The 22,899-nt window shown below is 38.7% G+C and overlaps 1 protein-coding gene across 1 annotated transcript in view; it reads left to right on the forward strand.

Moving 5' to 3' along the window:
* The window catches only part of LOC149532145 (PH, RCC1 and FYVE domains-containing protein 1-like), a 56,443-nt gene that overhangs the window by 24,013 nt on the left and 9,531 nt on the right, over positions 1 to 22,899 (forward strand). The gene's annotated exons all lie outside the window — the stretch shown is intronic.

Consider the following 22,899-nt stretch of genomic DNA (forward strand, 5'->3'; position numbering starts at 1 on the left):
TTTGTTATTTATCACTTGAACTCATTATACCCCTTTCTTAGAAGAAGCCACAACGGAGAAAATAAATTTTCTGATAGCATGCTTTTTATTACAATAGTTTCTAGATGTTGGACTTGGGATGTTAAGTGGCAAGCCCCTAGTTGCAATATGAACATTCTTCATGATTAAAACTACGAGTTCTATGCCAAACTATCATTTGTGCACTCTAGCGATTCTATTTATACCAGGTGGCATAGATGTTACTTTGTTGCTATTGTGTCATAATAGTTGAAATATTTGAAGATTTGAATTTTTGGTATACTTGAAGGGGGAGAGCAAATTTAGTGATTATTCCATTGTATGATTCAACACCACAGATTTCTTTAAGACTTATGTGAGCATTGATTAAGCTTCTTATGGCTTTTGTGAACAAGTGCTATTCTTGTAATCAGCTGTATGTATCATTCTTATGCTTTCTTAAGTCCTTGTGGTGATGGAGAAGTGGCATGGCGTGGAAGCAAGCAAGCAAATGAATCAGAGTACACATAGGAGAGATACAATAGGGATTATCCTAGAGAAACAAAAATTAGGGAAAACTATGGAGAGGAGTGAAGGTATGCTTTCTTATCGCCACTATAATCTTTCAAGTTTCTACATGCACTGTAATCTTTGCTTACACTCTACAGTGTTCTATCACATTTCTCATTATGGGTTATTTGTTAGTTCAACTTGCTTGACAGCTGTTCTCTGCTGTTGCAATCGTGTTCCAACTCAAAAACTCCTTGGATCACTCTTGGCTATGCTTCAATCACTTCTTTTCCTTGGAGCTCTCTTCGAGTTCATTTCCATTAATTTCTGAGGGTTTATTTATGATAACTGAATAGCAACGTGCTTTCAGTTTGACATGGGTGAAGCTGCCACTTAGGGCGAGACCATCATGACACATGCAACCACTATGACACCGCAAAAACTGCTATGTTATGTGCATTATTGCCATTTCATGTGCAACCACCTTGAATACAAATAAAACTGCTATGCCAATAATGCAATTGCCACTCTGCTTCATCTGGCACTTTTGTTCTGTGAAAATATTCTTTGATCTTGGTAATAAAAACAAAGTATATTGTAACTCATTGTCTTGGTTTTTCTGCCTTTTTATCTTTTCTTGCATATGGTTACGTCTGCTTGTAGCACATTTCCATCTTGATGAAGTCAAAAGCATGTCTTGAGTTATTCTTTAGTCTTCATGAATTTTCAAGTGAATATGACTAATTCAATTGACCGACTTATAATGATTTTTAAGCAATAGTTAGATCACAAATAAATTTGGATAGTGCAAAGATAATCATCACATTAGAATTTTATGCAGAATGATAATGAAATAAAAATATTTAAGCAAGATATTATCTGATCATGCTTTTGATTTCATAAAGATGAAATTGTCCTAGGTGAAGATGCAGCCATATGCAAGAACAGAATAGAGGCAGAAATTCGGAACTGATTAATAACATTATCATTTCTTCTTTAGTCTCCATGAGTTAAGAGTACAAATGATCAATTCAATCAACTTGCTCTTAAAGGTTTTTATTCTACAACTCAGAGTACATGGAAATTTGCATAGCACAAAGAGTAATCGTGGCATTAGAATTTTTGCAGCAAGATAGTGAAATAAAAATATTTAAGTGAGAGATATTATCTATTACTTTACATAGCTGTATCTGCTTAATTTTGTTTGTTTTCTGCTTTCTCACTATACTGTAACAGTGGTAGCCTGGTTTACTGCCCCAATATTCATTTCATATGTTTTTATGTTGAAAATGACGGATTGAAATTGCTCATTGAGATATGATTTGTTGCGAATTGGTTCAGCCAAGATTTGCAGCTATGCTAATTATTTTGCAATAAATGGATATTTTAAAAACTATTGAATTTCATCAACGAAAACCACATTTTTTGTTACATGAAGCCTTCAGTGCTGTGACAATTTAAATAGCATGATTGTTCACTTCTTTTAGTGTTGAGTGGACCTACACGTGCTCATGCTACATCCCAAGGACAGGAGGAAGATCTGATCATAAGACTTTATCTTTCACCTGCTTTGCCTGATTCTTATTTTGTGGTTGAACCCTAATATTAGGATGGCTTGCTCTTCTTTTGTATATGACAGGTGTCAGTACAAACCATTGACATTTTTAGACTATTACATTTTTATCATTAAAGAATTTCAAAAGATAACAATATTTGTTAGAGTGCTGACAGTAGAAAACAAGCTCACTGGGGTAGCACAGATTATGAAAACAAGCTCACTGGGGTAGCACAGATTATTAACAGGGAAAGATAGATGCCAGAAGAGGTCTTCTAGGTGTTGGTGGTGAAGACTTTAGTGGAATCTGGAAGTGCACTTAGTATCCATGTCATTAAATTTGAATCTAAGTGTGGATATACTCAAGTGTAGTGGCAATTACATTGGACAGGGAGTACGTGCTCATGCAAAGTACAGGTGAAGCCTTACTCACTGAAGGAGGGTATTAACAGGGAAAGATAGATGCCAGAAGAGGTCTTCTAGGTGTTGTGTACAATCAAATTAGTGTTCATGGCAATATGTGGTGAAGACTTTAGTGGAATCTGGAAGTGCACTTAGTATCCATGTCATTAAATTTGAATTTAATTGTGGATATACTTTTAAGTGTAGTGGCAGTTACATTGGACAGGGATTACACGCTCATGCCAAGTACAGGTGAAGCATTGCTCACTGAAGAAGGGTAATCTACTAAGAAGAGATAATTGCTAAATTGTGTAGTGCTGAAACATGCATATCATCAATAAGTGAGAAGCAATTTTCTAATCTCCAGGATTTAAAAAGTTAAAAGTGCTCATAGAGAGCATTGAATGGATGAAAGTATGATATTATTTCCTTATTATTCAATTATAGATAACTGTCACAGCTTCGTTTGTCTGCACCTCTTGCGTTGTCAAGTTTATGCATTCATAATGAACGCTTGGTGCCATTAGTTAATGATTGAAGTTTACTGGCTACATTTATTATTCCGGCATAACATTTACAAGGCTTTAAATATTGATGAAAAGTACCTCTTGAGAATGCTTATAGTTATTTTCAAAGATAATATTATGAATCTTTGCTGCTTGTGGTAAATATATGGACGCTGTTCTGTGCCATTTTGTGGTTTCTCATTTTGGATCTAACAATAACAAAGGAGGGACAGCTGTAAAGTTGGTAAAAGAGTGGTTAGGTCGCATGCAAAAATTGAATAGAGGCTTGAAATGTAACCTTAAAAGAGAGTCCTATGTTAGGATGTAAACAAGTATAATGAACTATCAAGAATACCTCTGGAAATGATTGCATAAATTTTTTTTACCATCAACATTTTGAACCATACTGATTCATACATCTTCAGGAATTCATTTTCATCCTTGTATTCTTCTATCCTGATGATGGATCATTGAGTATGATCTGAAATGTTGATGGTAAGATCCTAATAAACAATCATTTCAAGAAGCATTCTTGATAGATTAACATGGATTGTATAAATCTTCTATCATTAATCTATACCCTTCTCTTGGGGGGAGCTTTTGAAAAATGTAAACAGTTTGGTCATGAATTAGAGCATACATAAAACAACAGACGTGCTTGGTATTTAAAATACCAAATACATGGTTATAGTTTGTTCTATTACTATTTAGTTGATGTTGAGGCCATCCAAAGTAGGATCAAATAAAGTAGTAAAAGAGTTACAAAACCTTGAGCATGAAATAATATTCAATGATAAATGGAAGCTTTTTTTTTTCAACAAAATAGAAAATACAATGCCTTCTAATTTCTCCATTCTTCATCATGTGCACCTCAAAAAAATTAAGATGGGTTTTTTTGTCTAGTTTTGATCCTATCAAGTCTTGGATTGACACATTCTGCCTTCTTTGCCTTTCTTTCATGCCTTATCACATTGTAATTTGCTTTATATTCCCTACCCAAGCTAGCTTGCATTGATCTATGGGATCATTGCTTTCTCTTCCCTCTAGTTTAACAAAATTAGCCACTAAGCATGTGAAGTGCATGAGTGGAGGAACTTAAATGTATGTTCTGCCAGGTTTTCAGGATGGAGATGTCAGGGCATGTGGGGACATGATTTTGCGATGAATTCTTTTGAGGCCATTTCAGGGATGACAAGGGATGGCAAAGGGATAGCTATATAAATAATATGGAAAATATTAAAATTACAAGGAAATTGAAAGTATTCATATGATAATGTTGATAAGACATTCATGATATACATTATGGATCCTTGTTCCACAACATTGGAGTAGAATTGAGAATCTAAACAAGAGTTGAACAAATTCGATCAAGATTCATTCACCCCCCTTCTCTCTTTTATATCTTTTATATCTTCAATTTGAGTAAGGTACAAGCATTTTGAAATTGATTTGATTATATTGCACGATATGCAGCCAATGCCTGACATTGTAGAATATGAGTCTTGTTCTGAACCTCCACTTACACAGATAGTTCTTAAGCTATTTCTTTGGAAAATTGTTTTGTTACTTCAGGCTTTGTCCAGGCATTTTTCATGTCCTTTGCGCTGGCAAGGTCCAAAATCAATGAATCATTACCAGAAGAACCAAATACCAGAGCCTGAGCATCCCATTCAAAATGCAGTTTAGTTGAAATCAAAAGCCACAGATGAATTTCATGTTGACCAGATTTCATCCTCAGGTACTAATGTGATCCTGCAGCCCTGCTTCAGGGACAGCAGTAAAGTGACTGTTAGATTGAGATGAATTTCTCAAAAGGACCTCAATTGGTATCTGTCAAGTCAAAAACAGTTGACAAAAAATTAAAGAGTTGTGTAGTTTATATTTAATCACATTTCTATACTAAGAGCTTGTTAACCATCGTTCCTCCAGTGTTAAATTTCTTACTCTTTTTTTTTTCAGCAACAGAGATATGAAGTTTTAAGTCCAGCAGCACCCCTAAATTGCAAGCTAGAAGCCGTACGAGATTTAAAGGGATGCCATAAATTTTGCTTTAAAGTTATACTGAATTTGCTACAACAGTAACCGTTACCAGTAAAGTCTTGAAATGGTAACTGTATATTGATATTGAAAATGAAGATTGCATGTATAGGAAATTACACTACGTTGTTTCCAAATGAAACAAATGTAACTAAAGACTCAAATAGAAACTAATTTAATAAGCAAAATATTTGTAAATGACAATTAATTAACAAAATATTACTTTAATGCTCCCTTAATGGTCATTCTATCAACTACTCCAAGTCGCCCCCTAAATTTTACAAATTTGTCCGGGCTCAGAAACTTGACTTGGGGAGGATGTTTGTAGTCTGATCTTCAGTTGGAACATACCGCAACTGTACAGATCCATCTTATACAAGCGTGTAGATTAAATGGCAGTAGAGTTCAGCATGTTTGGTATGTGTGTGGAAGACTAGATTCTCGACAAGTTTTAGCACCCCTTGATTGTCACAGTACAAGGGTGAAGGAATTGCTTGAGACATTTGTATGTTGGAAAGCATCGTTTGAAGCCAAATTGTCTCACATGCTGCTTTTATAGTTCTCCAATATTTCTCTTCTGTTAAGGAATAAGCAACTGTCTACTGCTTCTTTCTGGCCCATATGACTGCACTTGCCGAGACTGGAGACATATGCCCCAAAGTAGACTTCCTGGCATCGATTGTGTTAAATTTGAACCAGAAAATATGCAAGACAAATTTTTTATCTTGGGAAGAACCCTCTCACCAGAGGGAAACAACCCAGCCCACACAAATGAACACTTTATTCATATAAATAAGAATTACAATCCTCTGATCCTGAAGTTTATCATGTAATCAGATATAAATTTAATAAATGGATGACTAATGATATCTTTCTTCAGGATTTCAGAGTACATGAAACTGATGGCACTGGAGCATAACCAAAAACTTCTAAGTTACACACTACATGAAAATATATAGCAAGAGAGATTTATCTTTTAAGCTATGCAACACAGATAGCGAATACAACTTCAACGATATGCAGACAAATAAAACTATTGAAGGAACCTGATATCAGATGCATATGTCTTTTAAATACAAGGCATTTGAAACTACATGAGAATAAAATGCTCTTTTCATGAGATTTATTATATTAAAAGAGCCGGTTTAATCAGTGATGCTGGAAAATTCGCTTTAAAGTTGTACCGAATTTGCTATAACAGTAACCAATACCACTTAAGTCTTAAAATGGTAACTGTATATTGATAATGACAATGAAGATTGCATGTATAGGCAATTACACTACAATGTTTCCAAATGAAACGAATGTAACTTAAGTGTAAGTTTTCTGCAAATTCTGAAGATATAATACTGATGGAGAATTAATACCTTGCTGCAAATCAATCTACTAAAATTCTGGACTGAATGTTATTGTTCTGGAAGTCTGCAATAAATTCTGGAAATTATATTTTATTTCTGTACTAAATCGCTAAGGAGCAGATTGCTAGAAGAGCAGACTTAAGATTGTATTGTATGTTTTCTATCCAAGGGTCTTGTCTTTTCATAAGACACAACCCCTTCTGGGTCGGCCCTCCATGAAACAACTTACTCCTCTACAAATCGGCGCCCTTGCCCATTAACTAATAGATAATTATCAATTAACTACAATAGTCATATACAAGGCATATAAATATGCCTACCAAATCGTCGATCTGTTCTAGGGAGATGTATTTATCATGAGGCCATATATAAAGGAATTTACATGCGTTTTAGATCTGTCTAATCTGAAAAATCAGAACATTAATATGATCAAGTTATCAGGATTTATCATAAAGACTAAAATAGAAACTAACTTAATAAATTTTTTTTTTATAAATGACAATTAACTAAAAAATATTACTTCAATGCTCCCTTTATGGTCATTCTATCAACTACTCCAAGTTGCCCCTAAATTTTACAAACTTGTCTGGGATCAGAGACTTCACTTGGGGAGGATGTCTCTAGTCTGATCTTCAGTTGGAACATACTAAAACTGTATGGATCCATCTTCTACAAGCGTGTAGATTAAATGACAGTAGAGTTCAACATGTTTGGTACGCTTGTGGAAGACTGGATTCTTGACAAGTTTTAGCACCCCTTGATTGTCACAGTACAAGGGCGAAGGACTTGCTTGATACATTTGTATGTTGGAAAGTATCTTTTGAAGTCAAACTGCCTCACATGCTGCATTTATAGTTCTCCAATATTTTGCTTCTGTCAAGGAAAGAGCGACCGTCTACTCCTTTCTGGCCCATGTGAGTGCACTTGTGCCAAGACTGAAAACATGCCCTAAAGTGGATTTCCTGTCATCAATTGTGTTAAATTTGAACCAGAAAATATGAAAGACAAAAATTTTGTCCTGGGGAAAACCCTCTCATCAGAGGGGAACAACCCAGTCCACACAATTTATTCATATAAATAAGAATTACAATCATCTGATACTGAAGTTTATCATGTTATCAGATGTCAATACAATAAATGGATGACTAATATATCTTTCTTTAGGATTTCAGAGTACATGAAACTGATGGCACTGAGCATGACCAAGAATTCCTAAGTTACACACTACATGAAAATATACGGCAAGAGAGAATTATCTTTTAAGCTATACAACACAGGTAGCGAATACAACTTCAACGACTTCATTGATATGCCAGACAAATAAAACTTTTGAATGAACCTGATATCAGACGCATATGTCTTTTAAATACAAGGCATCAAAACTAATAAGAACAAAACATTCTTTTCAGATTTATCATAATAAAAGAACTGTCTTTTTCTTTTGCCCAAAAAAGACAAAAGTGAAGGATTAAGAAACAACATATTGTGCTGCTGTTTCTAACTGATGATATTCCTAAGCGACCAATTGAGCCGGTTGGCATTTCCCATCCTCAGAATTAATGTGCCAATAAGAGTTGCAGTGGAGCAGTTACCATACTGACTGTCTTTGTAGTTAATAACGATACAGATGGATGTACCTGTGATGTGGATACAAGGAGTGCCATATGGAATTCTTATTCCAATGACGGTCAAATGAAATGTACTTCCAGCCGATGTGGCATAAGAGAAGACATGTTATCATAAAACTTCCTGTTGCGTATGACATAATCATACAGCACAAAAAAAAAAATGTATAAGTGCATATATAATAAAACTTAGCTCGATGACCTGGAGATTTTAACCAGAGAGCATATAAAAAATTAATTTATGCACACGATTTAATTTCATATGAAGCTATAGCTTTAACAAATTGAACCTGCCCAAACTGAGTCTATAAAACCAATCAGCTGAGGATCTTTGCTTCTATACACCATGCCAAAGTCTGGTGTCCTTTTCACAAATCTTAGCACATGCTTTGTTTCAACTCAATGTTTTGACTTGGAGGATGTCAAATAGATTAGGCTGCCCACTGTTGCTTGAATGTGGATTCATTAACCATAGGTGAATGTGATTTGGCTGATAGTTTCAACCCTCCCTCCATAGGTGTAGAAGAAGGCTTGCAATTAGTCCTCGTGAAAATATCTAGCAAATTCCTGTCATACTTCGATTGAGAGATAAAAATAATGCCAACAGTCTGCCACTGAGACAATAATGCAGAAGTCCCAAATTTGTCATATCAAATGATTGACATAAATTCTGTTTGAACTGTTCAATCAAATGTGTTGCACTATTGGTAACGATTAGATCATTAAAATTGATGACAAGAAGAAGGATTTCATTACTGGTGTTGTTGATGGTCAGATTAGGATTGGGACTCTTCTAGAAGTCTTGTTCAACTAAGTATTTGTCAAATTTGATATGCCATGCTTGAGGAACCTGTTTGAGGCCATAGAGAGCCTTCACTAGTTTGCATACCTGGTGTTCTTTAGCAACAACCTTGAAACCTTGAGATTGCATCATATAAACCTCTTCCTTCAAATCACCATTGAGGAAGGCACTCTTGACGTCCATTTGATGGACTGTCCAACCAAATGTGTTGCAATGGCTAGAAGCAACCAGATGGTCCTCATCTTTGCTGTATCAGCAAAGCTTTCATCATAATTGATGCTCTCTTTCTGCGAGAATCTTTTACCCACCAATCAAGCCTTGTAACTATCAAGAGTTTCTTCAGTCTTATACTTCATAGACCCATTTGTAGCCAGTGGGTTTCTTCCTTGGTGGAAGATTTGATAGAACCCAAGTTTTTTTCTTCTGAAGGCTATGATACTCAACTTCTATGACCTTCTCCCATTCATTTATTCCTTTGGCGTCTGAATAAGTTTGAGGCTCATGGACACACTAAATGTTTGCCGTAAGACCAAAATCTACTCTGTTCTTTTTGCTCTTGCCTATAGAACATTGTTAGGAACTAATCTTTACTTTGGTTAATTTACTCTCTTTGTCTCTTGTAGGAATATTCTAAGGTATTCCCACAAGATGTTTGTCCTTTTATGAGTTCTCACAACTCAGTTTATTTATTTCCACATATATTTGGAAAATTGGATTTGGATATCCTCCTTATGAGGTGACACATTAGGATACTAGATGACATGCTTAAACTTGGGAGTTATAATTCCTCTATATATATTGAGAATCCTGTTTTTTCTTCAATGGAAGCATTTTTGTGCTAGGCTCAATCGATCTGATTTATTTAGGCTTTATGCCATCCACATAATCATAGTTTTTTTTTTTGTTTTTTGTTTTCCCTCACAAATCTTGTATCTCCTCCATGGATCTTGGTATACATGTTCTTGGTTTTAGTTTTTCATCTTTTATCGTAAATTGGTAATACTCTACCTTCAAACAGTTGCCCTTTGATAGGCTCTTTTCTGGTACTTTATGCTATTTTTCATTTCAAATATCTACCCTCAATTGGTTCATCATCTTGAACATCACCAATGGTCTTTTCCCACCACCTAGGGTAGAGAGTAGAAGCACCTGTGTCCAGATTAGGACGATCAACATGACTATGATTGCCTTCAATAAAGTCATCAGGATGCTGGTCCAGGTTATCGTGAAGAAATTTTGATGGAGCAAGGTCATGCTGAGGAGATAAATTCCTCCCTTCAGGTGGAGAGAAGAGTTGAACACCCAAGTCATTAGCCTTCAAAGGCTGAACTTTAGGACTCAAAACAAGAGAAGTAGGTTGACAAGGCCCACCTTAATCACATATAACATTCTGATTGAAAATGAGACGATCAGTGTCCACATCCTAAGGAAAAAAGGTATGAATTTGAATTGAAATTTAGATTTGGCAACAAAAATATTTGGTGAAGTTTGGCAAGCTCAATGAAGTGCTCATAGGATTGTGGCAAACTCTTCAACGTAATGAATACCATGTCCTCTTCTTCTATGTTGTGACCAATATTCTTTAGTTGGTTGTGAATATCCTCCGTCTTCATCTTATGCTCCTCTACGGACATTTTTTTCATCCATTATGATTGAAAATAGCACGCTCTTGAGGAAGAACATTCTGCTTTTATCTAAGGTTTCATGGAGATCCTTAAAGTGTTTCCAAATCTTTGTAGTTATTTTGCTAGACGACACTTGTGGCTACTGATCATGTTGACCATAAGTTGATGAGCATCACCGCTTCATGATTGCGCTTATCATTTTTGTTCTGGTCTTTTCTTGCCATCGCGCGCCAAGATATAGTACCTAGAACATCCTGATGACACTAATACTTAAATATCATAAGTATTTTCCGTTTTCATGTGTTGTAACTACAGTCATTGAACTTGTGACTGCTCTCTAGCATGATGTTCGTCAAAGACACCTTCCCTCAAGCTTTTCGATGCACAAAATACGTGGTAAGGATTGATGAAAGGCTGATATTGTGACTTTTACTAAAAAATCAACGTGCTGCTGTCAAAATTTTTGCACAGATCTGAAAGCTCAGACCAGAAAATAATACCCAGGCTGTGCAGTTCAGCTAGAAAAGGAATGAACTTAGGGTGTAGAAACCACAATAACCAAACACAAAGAGCTGTACGAACTGCGGAAACCCTAATTGTGGGTAGCCAAATTGCAGGAAAAAAAGAACAGAAAGCTAGAATAAAAAATTTCACAAACCACAAACCCTAGCCGCTGGATTGCAACACCTCAAGTTGCATGCGCAGATTTTCACAGCCAAAGACCTACACAGAAATTTCAGTAGCCATTGCATTGGATTGAAGAAACTATGTGTGCAGGTTTTGGGTGCCGCTGTGCACAAGAAACAGTGGTAGCAGGTCGTGTGGGAAGGAAAAATGCTGATGTGATTTCGCAATTAAGAAAAAAGGGAAAAAACTGTAGGTGTGGGCACATGATAATAAACCCTTCCATCGGTGAAAATGACTCTGTAGAAAACTATACAGGTTGCAAGCTGAAAGGAATGTGAAAGAAAAAGGTTGTGGAGCTTTGAAAAGGTGCAGAAACCTAAAATGTGCAGCAGCTGACATATTAATCGCAACCAGAGATATTGCTGAGCTGATTTTTTTTTTTTTCAGGTAGTGTGTTTTAAAAAAAACCTTCAAATTTTGTTTTAAAAAAATTGATAAAAAAATCCAAATTGTCAAAAAAAATGAAGATTACATTTATAGGTAGTAACACTGATGTTTCTAAACGAAACAAATGCAAAGTTAGAACTAAAGACTGAATCATAAACTAAATATTTTTAGAAGACCATTAAGTAATTTATTTTATCTCACCAAAGCTATCCCAGCCCAACACCCAACCCACCTTGCCTTGGTCTTATTTGCTGCTAGGTTGGGGTTGGGAGAGATGAGCTGGGGTGAGACTAGTCCTCTAGGGATGTACCAAGCTGCTTGCAAGCCAGGTGCATCGGGTGAGTCTAGGCTTTGGAGAAAGCTTGAGACCTCTGCGGGTCGGGGGGTGGGCGGGGGACAAACACAACGCTCAAGTTGAGGAGGGGGCAAACCCAAGGCTCAAACCAACTTTGGAGCCCATGCGGTCTGTTAATTAATAAAATATTACTGTAAAAGGTCTATGGTTTGAGAACTTGACATCAACACTTCCATGAAGAAAATCTGTTAGAGGTTTCTCACTTGCAGATAAAACTCAAATTTAAAAACGTGGAGATTAAGCAATTTTAACTCAAATTTAAGGACTACTTATTCATCCTTAAAGCTCTGTTGTCACTAAATTCTATATTGTAGCCGATGGGTAGAATTGTATCCGGAAGGGCGCGTGACGGTTGAGTCACCCCTTCGGGGAAGTATATGTACATCGTCCGAGAGGGACTTTGGATCATCACCATAATCATTGGAATGATCAGAATCATTGTAATGAGCATAATCATATTGTAAGCATTGGAATGCATATTGCGTATATGAATAAAGTATTTGTTTTATGTTATATCTTATTGTATTACATGCGATAAGTATCCTTTTACCTTGTACGGTAAACATTTGGCGTCGTTGCCAGTTGAACCTGGAACGAAGGAAGTGTTATGAAGATTAATGCCGAATTCGCTTAACAAGTATAGGAATAAGATAAAAGATAAGGATGAAATACGCACAACACAGGAAGTTTTAATTTTAGCACAGCAGGCGGAGCGCAGACAAAAGCTTCAGTAGATTACCAACGGACACCAAGGGGGTGAAGGAGCACAGACGGAGGGAGTGCATTCACCTAGCAGATCGAGGAGTGGCAAGGAATTGCTAGAAGAGACTTAACAACGATTGAATTTGGTGGAAGAGACAAGGGAGGAGTTTCTTAACTTGTATACGCCAAGGGTAGAGCGTTCGAATGGAAGGGAAGCAACTCGCACGGCTTGAAGTGCCGAAGGAGCAGGGGCGTGGAATGAACTCTTTGTTCCCGATACACCCTACAAACAGATACAGGTAGAGAACTGAACAACTTCGCTTGAGGAAGATCTTTCACTAGGTAACGTGGTTGTTGGAAGTAGGGCGGTTGTCTGAAGCAGCGCGGTTGTGCAGAACAATGCGGGTGCTCAGAACAACGTGGGTGCTTAGAACAACGCAGGTACTTAGAACAACATAGGTTCTCAAAACAACGTGGGTACACAACAAGTACCACAGAATCAAAAGAAAGTAGCAATGTTAGGACCAAAGGAGAAATTGCCGAAGTTTAATGGTGACAGGACAACAGATCCGATCAAGCATTGCAAGACATGTGAAACAATATGGACAGCTAATTGTGTAACACACGAGGATGATTAGGTTCGGTAGTTTCCAGCGACCCTACGGGGTGTAGCAATTGATTGGTTTGTGGATGTCGATCCTTAGAAATTAACTACATGGGCAGACGTTAGGAAGGAGTTCATAGCAAAGTTCCGATTGCTAAGGGACGATAACAAAATTGTAGCAAAAATATATAGTACAAAGTAGGGAAAGAATGAAGCAATCCGTGGCTATGCAAGAAGGCTTTAAGAGTTTGTGGGGAAGATGGAGAGCCAACCAGTTGACGGATTAAAAAAATGGTGGTTTGTTGAGGGGCTATGATCGGCTTTGAAAAAGAAAATGAAGATTGTACCTCTAGCATCGTACGCAGATGCGTATAATCGAGCGATGGACTTGGAGAGTGAGCAAAAAACAAGCAAGAAGAAGAACAAGCACAAATCGTCAGACTCAGACGATTCATCATCTAAAAGTAGTAGTAGCGATGAAGAATCAAGCAAGAAAATTCGAGCGTTGTAGAAAGATATGCTACGGAGGATGAAAGAATTTAAAAACCTAAAAAAAATGCTGACTCAGTGAAGGGGAAATTGTGGTGTATGGATTGTAAAGAGGAAGGCCACACAAAGGGCTCGTGCCCTAAAAAACAATTTTGTGATGTCTGCCAGATTGCGGGACATTCCATAAAGGAATGCCTGTTTAATATAAAGTCAAAGGGACACCAACAAGTTTTACTGATGCAGGAAGTGTCCACTGGACAAACACGAACAACAATGCAACCTCAGGAGGATATCGCAACAATAACCGATGCGGAAGGGGTGGTAATAATAATAATAACAACAATGGAGGCCGCAGTTGGATACAGTACGACTCGAGTGGACGGCCGATGATACAATGTCGTGCGTGCAACCTTTGGGGGTACTTCGCCAGAGATTGTACCACGAAGGAGATGCCGTTGTTGTTATACAGATGGTGTGCTTCGGGAGACCATGAAGATTTGAAATGCCCGAAGCAGGGGCGAATTTGTTAAGCATCGAAACATGCGATGAGGAAACACTAGCCATTACGCGTGAGCAAGCTAAGAAGGCAAAGTACCTTGATGCAGAAGAAGAGAAGAAGAGGTTGCAGCAAGCATGAACGGAGTTGAAAAAATAGATGGAAATGGGAAAGTTACAAGTAAAAGACACTGTTGACACCTTGAAGAGGAACCTGGTTGAACAAAACATGATAAGGCAGGTAATGCAAATGGAAATTCCTATAAAATTAAATGACCTTCTTACAATGCCTTAGTTGTGGACGGCGATACTGAACATGACACCACTTCCGAAAGCAATGGAGGAAACAGGAAAGGACTGTAGTTGAACGACTGCAGCAAACCCAATGCTACTAGCACTCACGACGGGAAGGCATCCGACAATAGTTGAGATGGGTATACTAGGAACAGTACTTACAGACACAATTGTGGACGGAGGGTCAGGCGTGAACGTGTTACCAGAGGATATATGGAAAAAGTTGGGACAACCAACGTTGTGGCCACCTACATTTTAGTTACTCACGACAGATCAACACAGAATCAAACTGTTGGGAACCCGATGGCACGACTGGTAACTATTGGAATACAACCATTTTTATTAGATTTTGTGGCCATTCCACTAAAAAGAAAAGGTTATAATGCTATCCTTGGACGGAGTTGGTTGGTGCAAGCAAAAGTGAAACATGACTGGAAACGAAATACTCTATCCATGGAACATGGAGACTGAAGATTTATAATTGACCTGCACACACAGATGGTAGGTGAGGAGGCAGCGTTGTCAGATTCCGAAGGTGAAGGTGAAGGTGACAATGAAGGAAAGAAGAGAATGAAACTGAACGAAGGAGGAGTGTTGAGATTAGGAGGGTTGAATAATGATGACCTAGACTTAGTGAACAGCCTACTCCACTGGTAGATGGAGGATTACGAGCTCTTTCCGAGCTCTAATATGTTAAGGGTCGACGAAGATAAGAAAGGAGAGGAAAATGAATGTTCGAAGGAATACAAAGAAGTGAAAGAAGGAAAGGCGGTTACAGCTGAAGCTGAAGGAAAGAACATACTGTATGACCAGTATAAGAGGAAGAACATACTGTATGAACCTAAAAAAGGGAAAGATTCCACTATACAGTACACGATGAATGGACTGTGCGGAAAGGAAAGGTTAGACTGCATCATGGATTTAGTAGAAAGGTGCCAACAACGAGGAAAACACATTGTACGGTTTGCACAGGAAACAAAGAGGAAGGGCTTAATAAAAATTGTAGCAGTACGAAGTGAAGGTTCTAGAATCAAGAATATAGTTATTGACGACAAAGAGTGGTAGTTGGCGAAATTCATGGTACCAAGTTTAAGGATCACGATTGAGAACAAACTGGGAGATATGGAAAGCCTGAGGGGAAGATTGTACAATTTAAATAAACTTGACGAGCGACGACCGTAGGCACAATGGGGCATACTGTACGGTTACATGGAAGCATAAAAGAAGAGATATCATCGTACGGCCTGGGAGAACATACCATTTTTGTGATTTTCCTCCAATCCCATACTCTTTCTGCCAACCGCTTATGTTGTCTTCACTACTTGTTTATGTCTTTCCCTTCGGCACCATACGTTATTCATTATGAACTATTTTGATTTGTCGAGTTTTTTTTTTTTTTTTTTTTTGAAAGAACCTCCTATCACCCTTTTTCTGTGTCCATACGGTGGTCTATTCAATCTACTTTCCCTGCTTGCATTTGATTTCTACTAGACCGTACAATGGTGTTTTATAGCCTTCCCACCCTTGCCTTTCTTACCGTATGGTCCTCTCTATTCTCTGTCTGTAATGCTTGATCTGGACTTCTCTGTGGATTTGAGGGTGCCAATTTGGTCTTGGTGATGGGGGCGTTGCCCCTCGACCCCGCCCTGTACTGCGACAAGGAGCACGGCTGAGGCTTTGCCCTAGAACCCTGCGGGGGCAGCTTGTTGCCTAGACCCCTAGTCAGTTCAGTTATCAGTGTTTGGAAGTGTGACTAGTTGATGAGATGTGGAGCTGTTGCAGGCATGGAGTGTCTGTATGCCAGAGGTGGAGAGAGCATTGGAGCAAGCCTTTCAAGAGGGGTGCTATGCTTTGAGGCACTCAGAGTAGGTGTTGGACGTGAGTCTGTCTTGGTGGATGCATAGAGAGTTCGAGAGTAGCTGACCATCTAGTTTGGAGGCAGTAGAGCGACACTTGGCTCAGCGTACCCAGTCGTTAGAAGCAGAGAAGGCGGCACGGGTGGCTATTAAGGTCAGATTGGCTAAGGAGACAGTATTGTGTTAGCAGAGGCTACAGATGCAACATGTTTTGGAGACCAATTTGCTGTAGGCACGGGAGGAATGTGAATGTGATGTGACAGAAAAAGACCTGTTCTATTTTATTAATCTGTCTCAGATATTTTTTGTTGTCTAGAGATGACTTTAGTTTTTTGGGGGGGGGGAGATGATGTTGTCGGTAAATTCTATATTGTAGCCGATGGTATAATTGTATCCGGAACGGTGCGTGACGGTTGAGTCACTCCTTTGGGAAGTATATGTACACTGTTTGAAAGAGACATTGGATCATCACCATAATCATTGGAATGATTAGAGTCTTTGTAATGAGCATAATCATATTGTAAGCATTGGAATGCATATTGTGTATTTGAATAAAGTATTTGTGCTGTGTTATATCTTACTGTACTACATTCCATAAGTATCCTTTTAACCTGTACAGTAAACAAGCTCATCCTCCAATACGAGGAGTCATTTTTCTTTCCAATATCATCAACATATATCATCAATAGTCAGAAACAATTAGACATTTCTTCAGTCATATCCAGAGCCAAATAAAATTCGATAGTGATAGAGGTGGCAATCTTCCACTTGAACTATGTCTTAAGTACCTAAAGCTGCCAGGCACCTTGAAGTTATCAATTAATTAGGTTCCTATGTCCAATTCCAACTCATTATCTATATGAAACATATGGCTGTTCCAACTCTTAGCTGCTGCAATCATAGATTTAAGTACTACATCACCCTTTTCTACAGGTTGTCCTAATTCCACAATTTAATTCCATGGATAGTTTTAGACCTTTTGGTGGCCTTTGCAATTGACCACTTGACAATCAAGGGAAGATATACATAATGGTGCCTTCCATTGCCCGCATGTGCTTAACCAGCAAACTTTTTACTGCGAATTGCAAGTTGTAGAAAAAGTAGTTGAATTGTGTATATCCAGCTGCACAACTTTGTCTTGTTCATAACTAAATTCGAACCATCCAAATTAAAAACCTGACACAACTGTGTCTTGATCATAACTAAATTTGAACCATCCAAATTAAAACCTGCTGAGATTTTCAGACCTTGTCTGTCACTAGCATCATCCGCAGCATCTTCTAAATCCTCCTCTGACATCATTACATTGTTAGGGAGGATGGGTGGAAACTCTGCTCAGAGGGAACAACCTGGGATAGCTTATCACAAAAATTTAAAATACGCAACAATGTTGCACATAAGTGCAGGCAACCATTATCCTCCATACCTCTTTGCTGGAGATACACTATACTAGATCGAGCAGAATAAGTTTGGAAAACAAAACTTTAAAGCATACCCTGTTGCTATTGTCCAGCTTGCAATGAACCTTAAGACCTAAAGAAAGAATAACATAACAAGCAAAACAGACACATGAAAATCAAAATCCCACACAAGCACGATTCAAAAGCCAAAACTGAAACCTGATCAAACCATCTATTTTGGTAAAAGCAATGATATGCCATATATAACAAGCATAACTTATGTCAAACTAAACATGCATTAAATCATTATCCATGCCCAACTTGGGACACAAGCCAAATAAACTGATACTCACCTTTGAGAAAGCCAACCAAAAGGGATCGCAAATGGTGATAATAAACTGATTACTAAAAGTGACTTCTGTCATTTACTGATTTTTTCAAGTCATCCTACTACTCTTAGAACTAGCAAGGGAGGTAAAAGGCAATAAGTCAGTTTTTTTATTAACAAGCCTATCTGCACCTCATTACATTTGTGGAATAGTAAGCAAAGGAAATGTATTCGAAAATCTTATTAAGAATAATTTCTGCTCCTAAAAGACTGCAGAGTTTCCAATTTAGGCAACACGCTACTTTTAGGATTTTAATCACATTTTTGAATTCATATCAACTATCGATCTCTTACATCCTTCCATGACTGAGAAGGCACATCCTGTTGTTGCCTCCTATTTTCCTTCACACTGAATTTTTTGCCCCCGAAACACCTGCCTCCACAAGGCTAGTTTGCTGCAAGAATCCCCATAAAAACTCTAATCCAAACTCTATCAAGAGGAGGGCTCAAAATTTTCGTAGTTTTAAATTCTCTTAGAAAGTCCTATCTAGGTGAAAAAATTAACATTTGTTGTCGGTAAAATCCATATTGTAGCCGATGGGTAGAATTGTATCTGAAAAGGCGCATGACGGTTTAGTCACCCCTTTGGGAAAGTATATGTACATCGTCCGAATGGACTATTGGATCATCATTATCATTGTAATCGTTGTAATTGAAATTGCATACTACTTATATGAATAAAATATCCTGTTGTGGGTTACATTTTAATACCTTAATGCGATAAGTATCCGTTTAACTTGTACGATAAACATTTGGCGCCGCTATCGGGGTTGGTAAAGTTGTCGAGCATCATCACATACCGTATGGCTGGGAACAACATATTAGGCAACGATTGCATGCCATATGGACTCAGCTTGCAGAGCCATACGACTTGTAGCAGAAACACTTGTGCACAAGGATGAGCAAACATAGAAGAAGCACTCAAAACATACCGTACAATAAGAGATAGCAAAACAAAAATAGAGTAGATCATCACCGTATATAGTACATCAATTTAAGACAGTACATCAATGAGTAGAAGACGTAGGGAGTAGTTATTGTACGACAAGTCCTAGTTAGAAGATCACAACAAGGAGGTGAAGCCGTACAGCCGTACCAGCCAAGCACTCGGGAAAAGTTGTTCGGGGGATTCCAACAGCTGACCTAATTGTTTTTGTCTTTTTCAAACAAAAAGACAAGGAAGTGACAATTATGTAGTCAGCTGTAAAGAGGGCTTGGAAAAAGAAGTTGGAGGAAGATACAACAAGCGTAACTATGAATAGAAACGTGAACCTTTGTGTTAGAAGTACGTGTTGCTAGAGGCACAAGCACAGGAGCAAGTAAAAAGAAAGGCAAGCAAACAACACAGCTAGCTGCAACCGATCATCTCACAGCACAAAATGTCTCGTTTGAAGGTTTGAAGGGAGCAGAATGTAGGAAATGGTGGCAGAGACCTGATAACCATCTGGTGAAAACCAACATTTGGAAGGCATAGGTTGAATGGGCAGTATAAATGCTTGTATTTTGCATTCAAGACTACAAAGGGTTCTTATGCACAATGATAGAGACATATGATAGGTTCTCTTGAACCAGTTTGTTTGCCTATTTTGGACGTGACCTTGTAATATCATTCAGAGCACCACACTTCACACGGGTATTCGGAATACCCGGTCATGCATAGGGTGGAAGGAAAATCGACAATAAATTGAGAAAATTGTGTCGAGAGGTGAAGACACAATTGGTACAGTTGGTATGCGAGGATTTGACACAAACGGAGAAGCCCTCATGGACACGTTGAAGGGTAGAAGACTGAAGAAGTCCAATGTTCAGGAAGGACACTGGCATTGTCTTATGGACTTAGTAAAAAGTCGCCTCACAGGATCCAACTATGCTTTAGACATTTCATTCCCACAGGTTGTGATGATGAATGGGATCATATAGGGAAAAATATGATTGGGCTGCACCGTTAGCAGAAAGGATGTATGGATTTATGACATTGCAACATAAGACATTCTACATGCCACACTATGCAGCTGGAGTATTCTTGGAGGCAACGATGCTGATGATTCCCCACGACAAGCTAGAGGCCAAGCTTGGACCACTTGTGCCAGGCGAAGCCCCTATCATGCCGTGGAGACACCTCGATACACTTGGCAACATAACCACAGTTGGATAGAAACGATCGAGACCAGATGGAGGAGATACTGATAGTGGTCGGCAGGAGACTTCTTTCGATGAGAGCGAGACAGATGGGGAGGACGAAGAAGATGATGAGGAGGTGGAAGTGATTACAGCGACACGATTACTATTTTCGCGATCGACACTCTCGGTGATGACACACTTGGTTCCAGTGGGTACATATGGCACACATATTCTAGGGTTTGGCCACTTTAGACAGTCAGTGATGATGACTTTGGCTACCATTGCGGTTCAACCGGCTACAAAGACGCTACCCATTTCGGAGGCCATAGCCGTAGGGGGGATAGAGTCACATCTATCATCGACGGCGACAGCTGTTCCTGAGGTAATGTTGAGCTTGTTCGAGAGGTTTTGCTAGCCATACTAGAGGCAGGGGCTGAGGTACTTGTACCTGATGATGATATAGACACTCAGGAAGGAATGATGGAGATAGAAATGAGTGAGGCTTTGACGACACTTGGTGTTCACTTGGATCTGGTAGGTTTAGACGCAGTGGTTATGGTGGATGCAATGTCGTTAGCAACACTAGTGGAGGATCCAAACTGTTGGTGTAAATACGTATTTACTATTTACAAGTAAGTTTACTTAGGTTAATGCATTATTTTATTATTTTATTTTGTAGACATTTAGGAGTGTGTACCTTTTTGAGTTGTCATGTTGACAACACAGAAGTACGCAACTCTATTTTAGCACATGTTGTCTACAACACTGATTTGCGTGTTACACCCTTGTAGGCTTATCCTCTCATCATCGCACTTCCGTGCTTAATGGAGGATAACCCATATCTAGTGGACATGTGCCTGGTTGTATGACTTATCATGTAGCTGATTCCGAGGCATTCTAGATGTATCTCAGAGGCCTTTATATACAGGCACTCCTAGTGTACTTTTAATGCATATTGAATGAATATATCGTCATTCTGATCATATTCTCTCTTTCTGGTCTACAATTGTGCTTGTGTTTGAGTTATTAGTTCTTGGGTGAATTTTGCCCTAAGGAAAATTCTTACACAAACAGAGAAAGTAAATCTTAGAGGTTGAGCATGTCCTTGAGTATGAGGTTTAACTGCACACCAGCACCACGGGCGACATGCATTCTCACACCTACGTAGGAAGTAGCCCTAGAAGGAGATCTTGTAGGCATGCAGGTGGAGAGTCACCCGACTCAGATCGATGGGATACCACACTTCTCTATGGAGAGCACTGCTAAGCGGATGGTAGAGGCAGTGAAGACGGCTATGGGCATCAAGCAACCTATAGTAGGGCCAAATGCATTGATGGGAGAGGGTGTGGAGGCATTTATTGTTAATATGGCGACTCGAGCTTGCTGAGCGGTGGCCCTTTGCACAGACACATGCCTTAGATTTAGTGGTAAAGGAGTTAGAGCACGTCATATACCTCATGAGAGTAGGGTGCCCAATTGCCTTTTTAGTCTGCTTTGAGGAGTGCGGGTGGCTTAAAGTTGAGATTTTAGAGATGCGTGAGGATTGGGCCACCATGAGAGAGTCGATTGGGGAGAGCTTCATAGAGGCTCTGACTCAGGAGATAGTCTGGATATATAGGGAAGCTTATTATGCCCTTCGGAGGAGCCAGGTAGACCAGGAAGTGACAGAGAGGGCTCGGGAGGAGTCAACTACTAGGTTAGCAGCGATGAAGGTAGAACTAGTTGCAAAAAAGGCAGCTTGGGAGTCGGAGAGAGCGTCTTGGCAATCCGAGAGGACAACATTTTTGGCCCGATAGAGTTGGCTACAATGGGTGGCAGTGGAGAAGACAAAACTTGGAGAGATTGCTCGGATGATGCAAACAACCTTGGAGATTCAGATGGAGGTTGAAGCAGATTTGAAGGTATAGACTGAGCAACCATGTGAGCTATGAGCAGAGCTGAATGAGCTTAGAGCACGAACGCCTACCACACCAGGGACGCATCACTCTTCCTAGTTGTCTAAATCTTGATGTAATGGGTTTTTGAGTTGTTTTGAGTTTTTTATTTTGTCGTCCGGAGATGACTTTACTTTTTTGGGGAATGATGTCGGTAAGATCCATAGTGTAGCCGACAAGTAGAATTGTATCCAAAAGGGTGCGTGACGGTTGAGTCACCCCTTCGGGAAAGTATATGTACATCGTTTGAATGGACTATTGGATTATCATTGTCATTATAATCGATGTAATTGGAATTGAATATTGCTTAATTTAAAATTTATAAGGATACTTATTGCATGTAGTACAACAAGATATAACACAACAAATACTTTATTCATATATGCAATATGCACTCCAATGCTTGCAATATGATTATGATGATGTTCCAAAGTCCCTTCCGGACGGTGTACATATACTTTTCCAAAGGGGTGAGTCAACTGTCACGTGCCCTTTCGGATACAATTCTACCCGTTGGCAACAATATAGAATTTACCAACATCATCCCCCCAAAAAGAAAAGTCGTCTCCGGATGACAATTACAAAATTACCGAGACAGATTAACAAAATGAAATATATTAACTGTGACTAACTATAACAGGATAGATCTTTTTCCTTTATATCACATTCACATTCCTCCCGTGCCTACACCAAACTAGTCTCCAAAAACATGTTGCATTTGTAGCCTCTGCTAACACAATACTGTCTCCCTAGCCAAGTTGACCTTGGTA

Source organism: Cupressus sempervirens, chromosome 11 (assembly GCF_028749045.1).
Source record: "Cupressus sempervirens isolate cs-2001-9-10 chromosome 11, ASM2874904v1, whole genome shotgun sequence".
Lineage (NCBI taxonomy): Eukaryota > Viridiplantae > Streptophyta > Pinopsida > Cupressales > Cupressaceae > Cupressus > Cupressus sempervirens.